The sequence below is a fragment of the Peromyscus leucopus genome, chromosome 7 (assembly GCF_004664715.2).
Source record: "Peromyscus leucopus breed LL Stock chromosome 7, UCI_PerLeu_2.1, whole genome shotgun sequence".
In the NCBI taxonomy this organism is placed as follows: Eukaryota; Metazoa; Chordata; class Mammalia; order Rodentia; family Cricetidae; genus Peromyscus; species Peromyscus leucopus.
This window is the reverse complement of record NC_051069.1, coordinates 114,911,255-114,926,244: the sequence shown is the minus strand read 5'-3', so window position 1 is coordinate 114,926,244 and position 14,990 is coordinate 114,911,255. Positions and strand designations below refer to the sequence as shown.

Here is a 14,990-nt window from a genome sequence, read left to right as displayed (position 1 = left end):
ATTCTGAATACAATAATGAATCATCAAGGCTTTAGGGATAAACAAAATGAAGGTAAATATTTGCATGTTCTCTTTAGAAGATAACAAATTTTTCCTATAAATTTTAAAAACTAGGGAGGCAGAGCCAGGCGGATCTCTGTGAGTTCGAGGCCAGCCTGGGCTACCAAGTGAGTTCCAGGAAAGGCACAAATCTACACAGAGAAACCCTGTCTGGGGGGGTGGGGGTGGGGGATGATTTAAAAACTAGTGCCAGGCCTGATGGCATATGCCTTTAATCCCAGCAATCCAGAAACAAAGGGCAGATGGATCTCTTTGAGTTCGAGGCCAGCCTGGTCTATAGAGTAAGTTCCAGGACAGTCAGGGCTGTTACACAGAAAAATGCTGTCTCAAAAGAAAAACAAAAATAAACATTACTTTAAAAAAAAAAAAACAAACATAGATATCCAAGTCTTAGTAGTTTTAGAGGAAAACTAGTTTAGTCAAGAATGGAATAAGAGAAGGGGAGGGGGGCAGGAGGGAGGAGGACAAGGGAATCCGTGGCTGATATGTAAAACTGAATGGTATTGTAAAATAAAATAAAAGGAAAAAAAAAGAATGGAATAAGAGCTAGGCATGGTGGCTCCCACTTTTAATCCTCAGAATTCAGGAGGCAGAGGCAGGTAGATCTTGAGTTTTAGGCTAGCCTGGTCTACACAAATTCTAGGCCAGCCAAGGATATCAGTGAGAGCCTATCTTTAAAAACTAAAAAGGAGGGTTGGGGATTTAGATCAGTGGTAGCTAGGCAAGCACAAGGCCCTGGGTTTGATCCTCAGCTCAAAAAAAAAAAACTAAAAAGGAATAAAATATTAATGTAATTCTCCCAGAGTTATTATGATGGCCAAATCATGAGGCTCTTCTCCCAATTCTGACTCACATAATTAAAACTTTTTTTTTCATTTAAAAAGAAAAACTTCAAAGCCAGGGTGATGGTGGTGCATGCCTTTAATCCCAGCACTCAGGAGGCAGAGGCAAGCGGATCTCTCTGAGTTCAAGGCCAGCCTGGTCTACATAGTGAGTTCCAAGAAAGCCAGGACTACAGAGAAACTGGATCTCAGAAAATATATATATATAAAAAAAAAAGGATGAATAAATAAAATAAATAAATAAATAAACAAACAGATTTTTTTAGGGAGCCTTCAAGAGGCTGAAGAGATGGACCAGTGGTTGTAGATGAACTGTCTTGTTAAATAAGAAACACAGAGCCAATGCAGAGATGAAAGCCCAAGAGGTCAGAGCTAAAAACTTTACCCTTCACTGCTGCTGTTGTCCTCTTCAGCAAGAGACCTACTTCCTGTCTGTCTTTTTTATAGACTTTCTATTCTGCCTTCTCATTGGTTGTAAACCCAACCACATGACCTTGTCACTGCCTGTCTGTACAGACCTCCAGGTCTTCTATGTTTGGTATTGAGATTAAAGGCATGTGTCTCCATGCTGGCTGTATCCTTGAACACACAGAGATCCGCCTGGCTCTGCCTCCCAAGAGCTGGGATTAAAGGCGTGCACCACCACCGCCCAGTTTCTGCAATGGCTTGGCTATTAGCTCTAACCCCCAGGCAACTTTATTAACATACAAATAAAATCACATTTCAGTACAATTAAAATATCACCATAAGTGGTTAAGAGACTGGCTGCTCTTGCAGAGGATCTAAATTCAGTTCCAGCATCCACACAGTGGTTCACAATTCTAGGGGATTTGATGCCTTCTCCTGACCTCCATGGGCACCAAACATGCACATGGTGCACACACATACATTTGGGCAAAACACTGATACACTTAAAATAAAATAAATCTAAAACAAACTGAAAAAAACTTTTTTAATTATTTTAGGACCTTAGATTTGCCTAAAAACCCTCAAGCACTTTCACTGAATTAGGTAGTAAAGCAAAATGGTTAAGATCTCAGATTCAAAAACTTATCCTAACTAAGCCAACTACCCCATTTTTCCCTATTTCCTCCTCAGTAAAATTAGAATAACTGTAATTACCATAGACACATATGTACACACTCACATGCTCGAACACAAGCACACATACTGAAATCCCAGCTACTTATGAGGATGAAATAAGATTACTGGAGCCTAGGAGTTCAATCCTAGACAATCAAAAGAATAAATAAATGTTAATCGCTTAGATCAGTGCTTGGTATGCTTAAGTAAACCTCATAGGTATTACACTAAAAAAAAGAATGATATCAGTAATTATTAGCTGTGAGGCCTTGGACAATCATTTTACTGTAAACTACAATCCTGTTCTGTTAAGTATACTCAATGGCCCAAATAAAAATCTATCTAGAAATACTATTAAAAAATCCTAACCGGCCAGTGGTGGAGTATGCCTTTAATCCCAGCACTCAGCAGGCTGAGCAAGGTGGATCTCTGTGAGTTCAAGGACAGCCAGGTCTTCGGAGCAAGTGCCAGGACAGCCAAGGCAACAGAGAAACACTCTCCATGAAACAAACAAGGTCCTGTAATTTTACCTAATCACTTTACAAAAGAAGGTTTAAATATCCCTGCTGTGTAGAAAAACCAGAGGCCCAAATAAATTATATGATTTGCCCAAAGAAATAGTAATGTAAAGGCATAGCCAAGAAAAGAAACTGGTAGCTTTAAGATCCCCTAAAATTTGATTCTTAGGACGGAAGATGTAACCTAGTAGGAGACTGCTTACCTGCCATGGCCAAAAGCTGTTGGCTTAAAAGGGGAAACCTGTGCTCCTTTGGTTGGCAATGAAGCCTAGTAGTAGTGTTGTAACCCAGAAATAGCAAGCATGCATAGCATGAATGAGGCCCTGAGTAAGGTCCTGCAATCCAAGCTACTCACTGAGGATGAAGCAAAATTGCTTGAGCCCACACATGCCTCTAATCCCAGGGAGGTGGAGGCAGGAAGATCAGAAGTTAAGATCATTCTCTGCCACATGGAGAGAGCTCTAGGCCAAGCCTGAATTACATGAGACTCTATCTCAAAAATAGTTGAACGAATGGCTGGATGGGAAGGATGGGATGGGTACTCCCCACCATTTGAGAAGAGCTTTATCCTGAAAAACAAGTATTTAAACTTTTGGTAGTGTGAAAATGAGGAAAGCCAGTCTTGGGCTCAAGAAAGCATTTAGGTGAAGAAAGGTACTCAAGCATGCTGAGGAATTGGAGAGTGGTTCTGTATGTCCCAGTACAGAGTTAAAATATTGTCAACAGCCATTCACAAGTTTGCATTAAACTTTAGAACTAAATCCTTCAAACCATAAGATGGCTTTAAACAAATACTACATTTAAAAAAGAGAGAGAGAGGGTGAGAGGAGGGAAGAGGGGAATCTGTGATTGGTATGTAAAACGAATAATAAAACTTCTTGACAGATAGATAGATAGATAGATAGATAGATAGATAGATAGATAGATAGAGAGAGAGAGTCAGGCAGTGGTGGCGCACGCCTTTAATCCAGGCACTCGGTAGGCAGAGACAGGCAGATCTCTGTGAGTTTGAGGCCAACCAGGTCTACAGAGCAAGATCCAGGACAGGAACCAAAGCTACACAGAGAAACTATCTCAAAATACAGAGAGAGAGAGAGAGAGAGAGAGAGAGAGAGAGAGAGAGAGAGAGAGAGAGAGAGAGAGAGAACAAAGCCCAGTGTGGTATCACATGCCTTGAATCCCAGTACTTGAGAGGTAGAGACAGGCAGATTCCTGAGTTCAAGGCCAACCTGGTCTAAAGAGTGAGTGTCGAGACAGCAAGGGCTACACATAGAAACCCTGTCTCCAAAAAAAAGCAAAAACTGGCATACAGCCTAAGTATCACTCAATGATTCTTATAAACTCAACAAAACTGTAACATCAACAACCCAGATGGTAACTCAGAATATTTCCAGCACATCTCTTTTTCTCCTCAAAGCCAAAGATAATGATTATTCTGACTTCTGGTCCCATCTTTCGGTTGTGTCTGTTTGATTTTTTTTTTTTTTTTTGGCTGTTATTTGGTTTTTTGTTTTTAATTAACTTACTTTATGTGTGTAAGTGTTTTACCTGTGTATATGTGTACCACATGCATGCCTAGTGTCCATGAAGGTCAGAAGATGAGATGACCTGGAACCGGAGTTTTATGGATGATTAGGAAAGACCACATGGGTGCTGGGAACTGAATCGGGGTCTTCTACAAGAACAACAAGTGCTCTAAAATGCTGAGCCATTGCTCCAGACCTCTATTTTTTAAACTTTATAGTAATGCAGTCACACGAGTATGTTCTTTCATATATGCTTTAATTATCCTTCTTGCAAGTAAAATATATTCAAGTCAGATATAAGAAAAAATGTCCTATTAACACTATCAACAATCAAATTCATCAAATCACCCAGGAAGCAGAGACAGGCAGACCTCTGAGTTCAAGGCCAGTGACTTGGGGGAGGGAGAAAGAACAGAACACAGATTTAAACCATAAATCATTTTCAAAGCAAACTACTTCTCAAGCAATGAAGTCAAAAATATCAGTGTATTTAAAGGTAAATACTGGGCAGTGTGACCACATGCTCCTGGTTGACGATTTCGGTGGAACCTTCACTACGGGTTTCACTGGGGGTGGAATCCTCCAGCTATTAAAGGTTTTCGAAGTGCCTCTGATGGAATTAACACCAGTTCAGAGGTATTATCAATGCTGTGAGGATCCAAGCACTCTGATTGGAGGTAAGCTTTGCAGTGTGTAAGGAACTGTCTTCCACCACTGACTGCTACAGCTTTAGGGCAGAGACGACCCCTGGAACTTCATCACCAGGTTAAGAGCACATATTGTTCTTCCTGAAGACCAGAGCTCAATTCCCAAAACTCACCTTAAGTGGCTCACAACCATCTGAAACTCTCATTTAAAGAGATCCAATACAAGCTGGGCAATGGTGGTGCATGCTTTTAATTCCAGCACTTGGAAGGCAGAGGCAAGTAGAGCTGAGTCTACAGAGGGAGTTCCAGGACAGCCAGGGCTACACAGAGAAAGAAACCCTGTCTCAAAAAAAAAAAAAGAAAGAGAGAGAGAGAGAGAGGAGAGAAAGGAGGGAGAGAGAGAGAGACAGAGAGACAGAGATCAATCCAATACTTCTGATCTCAGACACCTAAATTTATTGTACATAACCACACACAGACATATACACGTGATTAAAAATAAAATAAACCTTTTAAATTATTTAAATTAATTAAAGCTAGTTCTTTGGTTGAACTAGTCAAAATTTAAGTGCTCAATAGATACTAGATAGGACAAAGCATGTTCCTTACATACTTAGTAAAAATACTGTGAGGGTGGTGGCGCACGCCTTTAATCCCAGCACTCGGGAGGCAGAGGCAGGCGGATCTCTGTGAGTCCAAGGCCAGCCTGGGCTACAGAGCGAGTTCCAGGACAGGCTCCAAAGTTACACAAAGAAACCCTGTGTTGAGGGGGGAAAAAAGATACTCTGAGAGGTAAAGGGATACCTGGAAATTTTCTCTACACATTACATAAAAGAATAATCTGGACTGGCAAATGGCTCAGCAGGTAAAAGTGCTTCCCATGCAAGCCTGACATTACCTGAGCTTGATCCCAGGAACCCAAGGTTCAACTCCCAAAGCTGTCCTCTGACCTCCACATGTATGCCATGGCATACTCACACTCATATACAAATACATAATTACAAATAAAATCATAAATGTTTTTAAAATAACAATCTAATGGTCAGGCATGATGACATATGGCTATAATCCCCAATACCTGGGAGGTTGAGGCAGGATCAGGCTGTTCAAGGCCAGTCTTGGCTACACAACAAGTTCAAGGCTAGCCTGGGCTCCATGAGATGCTGTCTCCAAAATAAAGTTGAGAGTTTAAACAGCCCGTGAATTTATTCTGCACCAAGTAGTATAGGGAGTGGAGGTGCAAACAGCTGCCAGTGCTTACTGCAGTGTTTTCCATCTAGTTCTACGACTGATATCAAACCCTCTAAGTTACAACAGCTCCAATAAACAATGGTCTCAAATCCTTGTGGGGAATCTAAGAAAGAACCTTCTTTTTGGTTGGTTTGTTTTGGTTTTCGAGACAGGGTCTCTCTGTGTAGCTCTGGCTGTTCAGGAACTTGCTCTGTAGATCAGGCTGGCCTCGAACTCACAGAGATCTGCCTGCCTCTGCCTCCTGAGTGCTGGGATTAAAGATGTGCACAACCACCACCTACCTAGAAAGGATCTTCTAATCATACTGAATAAGGAAAAAAAAAAGATATCGGAAATGTGTCCAAGGCACCTTGTACAAAGCAATCACCTTCAACATTATAAGTATTTTGTTTCTTTTAGCTGGCAAAAAGAAAACCACAAGATGCTTAATTATAATCTCTTTTCACAACCTCTAAGATTTTAATATCTTTCTTTGACAATGAGCCATACAAAACAAGAAATAAGTTCCCTAAACTGGAGAAGGGGGTGGGGAGTAGGCTTTATTTTTTTCTAACACAATAAACATTTCCTGACTTCTAACTTAAAGGTAAAGTGAAAAAAAAAAAAGAAAAAGAAAAAAGAAAAAGAAAGAAAAAACCAACTTCTGAATTTTAAAAGTTATGGACAGGCAGGCATGGAGGCATGTCAAGTGCTTCCCCATCCCCCCCAGACAGGGTTTCTCTGTGTTGCTCTGGCTATGCTGGAACTCGCTCTGTAGACCAGACTGGCCTTGAACTCACAGAGATCCACCTACCTCTGCCTCACAAGTGCTGGGACTAAAGGCGTGCACCACCACTGCTGGGCATGAGGTATGTGCTTCTAATCCTAGCATTTAAGGAAAATAGGCAGGAGAGTCTCAAGTTCAAGGCCAGCCTAGGCTGCAGAGTGAGATCCAAGTCAGCCTGAGAAACTTAGTCTCAAAATAAAAAGCAATGAGCAGGCTGGGGATATACCTCAGGGTCAGAGTGCATGCCTAGATGAATAAATAAGGCCCTGGGTTCAATTCCCAGGCCAAAAACAAAGAGGAGGAGTCATCACCATCACAACACAACAAAGTGTTTTTAAAACGGTACAGACCAGGTCCTTTCAAATGGAGAGTTAAAACAACAGGTTACCTGCGGTACTTTGCAAGTAAAGGAAGGCAAACAGCAATTACACTGCTTCACTCAAGTCTCCAAAAACCGAACTCAAAAGAACAAGGATGTGTTATAGTAGAACTGCTTTCCACAAACCATATACTCTACACAGTATCAATTCTTCTAAGAGAAGTAGACTGTTTATACTGTTTCCTGTCATATGATTTCTTTGTTTTTTTTTATTCAATTAGTCAACAATCACAAAAAGTATCAAGTTGATGATTTAGGTATATATTGCCCTTATATTACAAATAGGACTCTCTCTGGATGTGGTGGCTCAAGCCTTTAATCCTATCACTCCGGAGGCAGAGACAGGCAGTGAGTTCAAGGCCAACCTGGTCTACAAAGCAAGTTCCAGGACAGCTAAAACTTACACAAAGAAACCTGTCTTGAAAAAGGAAAAAAAAAAAAAAAAAGAAGAAAAAGGAAAAGAAACAAAACAAGACTCTCAATTGCATAGGGTACTTTATAAAGATTATCATAATTCAACTAAACAGAACCATTTGTAAAACTGGAGAAATGCCCACTGAGAGGCACAGGGAGGTGGATCTCTGTGAGTTCCAACCCAGACTGATCTACACAGCAGTTCTTCCAGCCTAGCCAGTCACATGGTGAAACAGAGAAAAAAAAAAAAAGAAAGAAAGAAAGAAAAGAAATAGAAAAGAGAAAAAACAATATTTCACCTTAGAAATCTTAAGCACTGACAGCCAAAGCAAAACATAATATACCTCAAGAGGAACCCAAAGATGTTCCACTAGGTGAAAGAAAAAGGGATTTAAGCTTCATTTGTACTCTGATCCTTGATCATTTTGTCTTACATTTCAAAAAACAAAAACAAATATATAATTTATAAATTAAACACCAAGTATTGAAGATTAATGCTCAAATTTTTCCACTGATGGGACAAACGACCAAAAAGCCTAAACATTAGAGGCCTAAAGTACTGCTTTGTTATTTAACCCATTTTTACCCCTCTACAGAGTTCAACTATAGAGGTTAAGTCTTTGTGCTGAAAAAAGAACAGAGAAACTAATCCACTTTCATCTCACAATTACAAGCTATAGGTGGTAAATTGCTAGTATAAATATATGAAAATAGGTCCCAACATGTTGATGGAAAATTAAGACATCCATCCATCCTATCAATATGATACCTTCATTATATCCAAATTTTAAAACACTTCCATTTCAAGGGATGGAGGTTCTAAGCATTGTTCAAGGCTCTTCATTCAACAGCCAGGAAAGAAGTAACAACAAAAAAGCAACCCTTTGACCTGATAAGCAAATTTACAAGATTAAGAAAATAGCATAACTGCAGAAAAATGTCCAAACAAGCTCATCACAGCACTGTTTAAAAAAAAAAAAAAAAACAATTACAGCAATGAAAATTAACAAAAAATTATTGTAAACTATTACAGAATACTAAATATCCATTATGAGAATATAAATTTCACATGGAAAGCTTTTCTTGTAAGTATTCCAATAGATAATGTATAATCAAAGAGCTATAATTCAAGTTGGATAGACCATCTCTACTTTTATGTATTCTCCTGGGATGGCTGGCTGGTTTGGCATTGGGTTGGTTGCCTGGGTGTGGGAATGTGTTTTGTTTGTTTGTTGACTTTTTCAGACAGAATCTCCTGTAGCCCAATCTGGCTTCAAATTCACTATGTGGATAAGGTTAGCAACCAATCCTCTTGCATCCACCTCCTTCCCAAGTGCTGAGATTACATATGTACACCACCACATCCAGAATCGTGTGTGTGTGTGTGTGTGTGTGTGTGTGTGTGTGTGTGTGTGTGTGTGTGTGTATGACATGAAAACATGAAACCAGATGAGGTGGGAGAAAGAAGGCCACCATAAGAAGGGGGGAACAAAGGGCAAATGAATTTACATGCAAAGTACAGTGTTATACATGAATGAAATTATTTTTACACTAAGACAGCCGTTTTTAAAGAAATTAGGACCAACAAGATGGTTCAGCAGATAAAGACGCCTGCTGTCACCAAGAGTGACAACCTTAGTTGATCTTTGGGACAAACACGGTAGAAAGAACTGACTTCCACAAGTTGTCCTGACCTCTGCATACACACTGTAGCATCTCAAGTGGCCACCTACACCCACACCTGAACATAATTTAAAAAATTTCAACCTAAAAAGAAAGTGACAAGGCTAAGGAGATAGCTCAACAGGTAAAGTGCTTGCCACACAGTCATGAGGCTCTAAATTCAATCCCCAGAAACCACCTAAAACTCTGTGTGTTGGTGGTTCATGCTTATAATCCCAGCACTGGTGAAGAGGCATAAACAGGCAGATCTTTGGAAATGGAAGGTCAGCTAGCTGGCCAGCTTAGAAAAACACAAATACAGAGCACCAGGGCCCATTGAGAGACTGTCTCAAAATACAAGATGGGCAGTTCTCAAAGACTGACACCCAAAGTTAATGTCTAGCCTCTGCTCAAATGCACATACACACATATATACCTACATATATCTATGCAGCCCTGGCTGGCCTGGAGCTCAATTATGTAGATCAAGCTGCCCTCAAACTCAAAGAGCCTCATACCTCTGCTTCCAGAGGGATGGGATTAAAGGTGTACAATATACCAAATATGAATTTAGATAGTAATAATAATAAACAGTTCTCAAACCAACAGTTTTACAATTAACAATGTACTAACTTATCTTTTTAATGCTTTTTTAAATAACCACACTGATTTCATTACTTTGTAATATGCCACTCAATATTTAGAAAACACAGTTCTGGGGCTGGAGAAATTGCAGAGGACCTGGGTTTGGTTCCCAGAAGTTACATGGAGGCTCATAATCATCTGTAACTCTCCAGCCCCAGGGGATCTGACATCTCTCTGACCTCCACATACACGGTATACACACATATACATAAAATAAAAAAAAAAAGAAGGAACGAAAACACAGTTCTAAAACTTTACACAGAACATGCTAAGCTCTTTGCTCCAACCACTTTCCACCACAGCTCCAAAATAAGAAAACAGATCTAATATAGTTAAGTCTATTCTGTGTGATCCTTACAGGCATTTGAATCGATGGGCTTTACTCCAGTTCCAGTAGCAAGGCTCAACCAGGGCTCACTCTGCAAGGTGAGATCCACTCTTCTGGAGCCCCTGCAACACTATTAACAGATACAAGTGCTGAAAAGTTCCTCCACTTCTGTTGCCTTATCAGTGGCATTAGGAAATTCTGCATTTAACAACATACATCTGGTTTACCACTGCTCACAAGCCTATTCTTGTTTATGGGGGGGGGGGGGGCAGTGAGTGAGTGAAACAAGGGTTCTCTGTGTAGCCCTGGCTGTCCTGTAACTCGCTATGTAGACCAGGCTTTCCTCAAACTCACAGAGATCCTCCTATCTCTGCCTCTCAAAAGCTGGGATTAAAGGTGTGTGCCACTACCACCCATCTAGACAAGCCAATTCTTTCATAAAAACCTTTTTAAAAAGAATTCTAGGGGCTGGAGAGATGGCTCAAATGTTAAGAGCACTGGCTGTTCTTCCAGAGGACCCAGGTTCAATTCCCAAAACCCACATAGCAACTCACAACTGTCTGTGAAACTCCAGCTCCAAGGGATCCAATACCCTTATACAGACATACATGCAGGCAAAATACTAATGCACATAAAATATAAGTAAATAAATTATTTTTAAAAACATATTCTATTGCTATAGAATTCTAACAGCATTACATTTTTAGGTTGTTTTCCACGTACGCCATTCCACTTGATCTTCCCTCACAACATGTAAAATAAGTAGACACTGTTCTTCCTTTAATAATGAGGGAATGTTATATGGCTTGCCAGAAAAAAAGCGCTAATGAGTAGCACTAGGCAGACTCAAGACTTACTGGTCTATGCACTATCACGATAAAACAATTTTCATTTTAGTGTACTATCACGATAAAACAATTTTCATTTTAGTGTAGGATACAATCATGAACTTAAAAGTACAAATGCAGTACAAAACTGAAAATGAAAGCATATCAGTATCAAAATCAAAAATTAAGATTAAAAATAGTAATGACATGTTAGTAACTGTAGTAGTTATCTTGAATTACTGGGAACTCTAGTGCAATCCAATATGGACATGACCTCATACTTAATTCTAAATCATTGTTTCACTGATTATGAAATTACACAGAAATTCACCACAGAGGGTCTAGAGAGATAGCTCAGAAAATAGAGGCACTTGCAGCCAAACCTGACTACCTGAGTTCCATCCCTAGAACCCATATGATGAACGGAGAGAATCAACGCCTACAAGCTGTCCTCTGACCTACACATGTGCACCATGGCATGCATGCACCCACATTCATATGCACAAATGAATTCTAAAACTTAAAAACAAATTTGCCATCTAAAATTACAGAACTGGATAATCTGTAAGAAACAACCAGCCATATAGATTGCAAACTTCTCCCAAAACTTTCTTAGTGTTGTGTCTTCATACCAAATTATGAAGTTCCAAGTTCCCTCTGTGAAACCTGACTTGATTTCAACATTAAGAGAATTACAACAGCATAATCATGTTGTTTCTCCATATCTGCAAAATGCACTCAATTTCCAGAGCACTTCTGAGAAATATATAAAATCCATAACTTAAAAGCAAAACCCAAGACAGAATATTGTTTATGGGATTTTAGGGCAAGGGTTTTGTTTACTTTTTAATTTTTTTTTCTCTCTGGTGTGTGTGTGTGTGTGTGTGTGTGTGTGTGTGTGTGTATTCATATGTGGCATTGCACACATGTGGGAATTGGAAAACAACTTGGAGTTCTCTCCTTCCACCACATGGGTCCAGGGGATCAACTCAGGTTGTCAGGCCTGACAGTAGGTGTCTTTACCCAGTAAGCCATCTCTCCTGCTTCTGTTTTCTTTTTCTTTCTTTTTTTTTTTTTTTTTTAATTTTTCGAGACAGGGTTTCTCTGTGAAACAGTCCTAGCTGTCCTGAACTCGCTTTGTAGACTAGGCTGGCCTCAAACTCACAGAAATCCACCTGCCTCTGCCTCCCAAGTGCTGGGATTAAAGGCGTGCACCACCACTGCCCAGCCATGTTTTCATTTTTTAATAATAATAATAGTAAGACAGGGTCTTACCATGAATCCCTGGCTAATGTGGCACTTGCTTATGTGGCCCACAATAGTTTCAAACTCCTGGCAATTTTAGCCTGAGTTGTTTCTTTCAAATAAAAGATGCACTATCCTATATTAAAAAAATATATATTTAAAATGTGTAAAATTAGCCTAAGTATGAACTCTAAATTATCTAGATGAGGAGACTCAAGTCCAGAGAAGTCCCAACAGCAATTAATGACACAATGAAATCATGATCCATGATCTGTCTGCCAATGCAGAATTACCCATCAGTCTATACTACCCATAAATTCAATAAAATGTGTTAACATCTAAAGTTTTAAATACATTAAGACTCAAAAACAGAGTTCACAGTCTACAGAAAACAGACTATCTTAAGGAAAAGTCAAAGTTGCAAAGAATGAAAACTCACTCTTCAATGTAAGACATCAAGTAATTTAATAACTAATGCTGCTTTTTCTCATACCAATACTATTCACTTGCTAAAAAATAAAATCTGGAAAAAAATTTCTGCTGAGAACTGTGCTAAGTAGGGGGGGTATCAGGAAACAAAAGGCTTCTGGTCTTTACTGAACAACTGGGTGTTCCTCTCTAAAAATATTTCTCTAAGATATGACAGGATAAGACCCTATGCAACTGTAACAACACCTTCTTTCACCTCTTCCAAAATTGTAACAATCCTCAACACACCCCCTCTGAAGTATGAATACATCCCTTGACAACTCAGAATTCCACTTTACCACAGAAAGTATTAACCAGGACTGTAAGCAGGTTTTTAAACTGATTTTACCACACCTCACAGCCTGGGGCAAATTTCAAGAACTTTTCACAATGCACAGTACACCTTCCAGGTTCACAACCCTGGTCTCAAATGACTGTAACACACCCTCCTACCCTCCACTTGACTAGAAACCTGAGTCAGATGGTTTAGGAGTAACTACAATGTTAGTATATTAGAAAGCACCTATATTAGAAAGGACCCCTCTGTGGGCAGGAAGCAGACTTCATGCCTCGCTTCCTCTACTTTCCCCTAGGTTCTGCAGTCTATCTCTGGACATACCTTCAGTTAGCATCTAATTTGATAAAATGTGTTCTAACGCCTTGTAAACAAATCCACTATGCTGCTCACAACTGCTCAGGATTACCTAAACTTAAAAATGGTGAAGCTGAAAGATGTCTTCATAGGCAATCAATCTAACCTTCTAGAAGCTTCCAAATTTAGCCTAATAATATATTGCACAGCATTTACCCAAAACAATGTCATTCTGTAACCTCTTCTACTCTCTCAAGTCATTGAAAGGAGGTCTTTCTTTGGCCACCAACTAATGTCATTTGGTCTCCAGGTAAAAACACAAGAGCATGTGTCTTTCACCACACTGAAACATCGCAGAATCTCAAAGGGAAAGGACTTCTTCACGTCCCCACAAACAAAATCAAACATTTTGATAAAGAAGCACCTTCGACCATTCAATCATAACCTCTGACGGTTCACTGTTCTCGTTAGGAGAAACAAAGTTGAACCTCCACTACAAGAGCAAATGCACTTTTTAATACAAAAAAAAACTAAATGTCAAAAAACCAAACGGATGTCAAGATAGCAAGAAGAATGTAAAGCTCAGTCTGAAGACTACTGAACATCAAGACCTAACCGGAGCCCGCGTGTAAAAAACTCACAAGTGAGATGAACAGACTCCAGAGTGCCTATTAGACTGCACAAACTCTACTCCATCATTTTGAAATAAGTTTTCTGACCCCAACCAACAATATCATCTCGGGTCCTCAAATGCAATGTAGCCAGCACAATTTCAACCCAAGAAACAACACTAATCTCCTGCAGAGCCATTTATTAGACCAGAGTTCCTGGAGCTCTTTGAACCACCCCTGAAGCTTCATTCCCCTTCAAGTACTACCAGGTCAGGAGGATGCCCTGCTGCAGTCAAGCTGAGGCCCGCACGGCTCGCCCGTGGGTTCCAACAGCACGACCTCCGGCCTCTCCCACAGACTCGGCCAGGGCCTCAGGCCACACACTCACCTCCCGGGGGCCCGGAAGCATTTTCCAGGGCGCTCCAGGGGTAGCGCCCCACATTCCGAGTGCTACCGGCCGCCAGGTTCAGGATGGCCGCCTAGCTAGGCGACCCCGCCTCCCCCGCGTCGCCCGGCCGGGCCTCGGCGCTCCGCTCCGCGAGCTTGCCCCGGGCAGCCGCGGCCACCCCGGGCCCCCGCCGCCGCCGCCTTCTCAGTCAGTGACAGCCGCCGCGCCCGGCCCAGGCCCGCCCCTCCTCCAGCACCTCCTCGCCACCGGAGCCGGGGAGTGGGCTTCTTACCAGGTGGCAGGACATGGCGAGGCCCGCCACCGCACGGCCTCCTCCGCCACCCCACCAGGCTGCCAGCCAGGGCCGGCGTGGGGCAGCGCCTGGGCCGCTGGAGCGTCTCCGCCGGCTACTCCGCTGCCGCCGCCGCCGCTGCCGCCGCCGCCGCCGCCGCCGCCTTCTCACAACCACAACAACATGGCGGCAGCGGCCACACAGAGCGCGCTCCCGAGGCCGATCGGAGCTTCTAGCGGGGGCGCGCGCGCACGCTTCGGCGCGCTGTCGGCGGTCGGGGGGTGGGTCGAAGTGGGCTGGCGGTCACGGGATGGACGGGGGCGGGGCCTGGAGAGCTGGTCACGCCCCAGGATGTGGGCGGGGCTGCAAGTTGGCGGAAAGTGGCTTCAGAGACGCATCCGGGGGAGCCGGGCGAAAAAAGAATAGAAAACTGGGGAATGAAGAGA

The 14,990-nt window shown here is 41.6% G+C and overlaps 1 protein-coding gene across 6 annotated transcripts in view; it reads right to left on the bottom strand.

Annotated features, from left to right (window-relative positions):
- Mtmr3 (myotubularin related protein 3) overlaps nucleotides 1-14,749 on the bottom strand; it is a 124,890-nt gene extending 110,141 nt beyond the window's left edge. For 2 of the 6 annotated variants that reach the window (XM_037208117.1, XM_037208118.1), the window contains exon 1: nucleotides 14,545-14,747. The gene's annotated coding sequence lies outside the window, so the exon portion shown is untranslated. Of the gene's footprint in view, nucleotides 1-14,252; nucleotides 14,374-14,544 lie in introns of those variants that run through there. The other 4 variants (XM_028870653.2, XM_037208119.1, XM_037208120.1 and 1 more) reach the window with 4 other exon arrangements.
- Nucleotides 14,750-14,990: the final 241 nt, after the last annotated feature.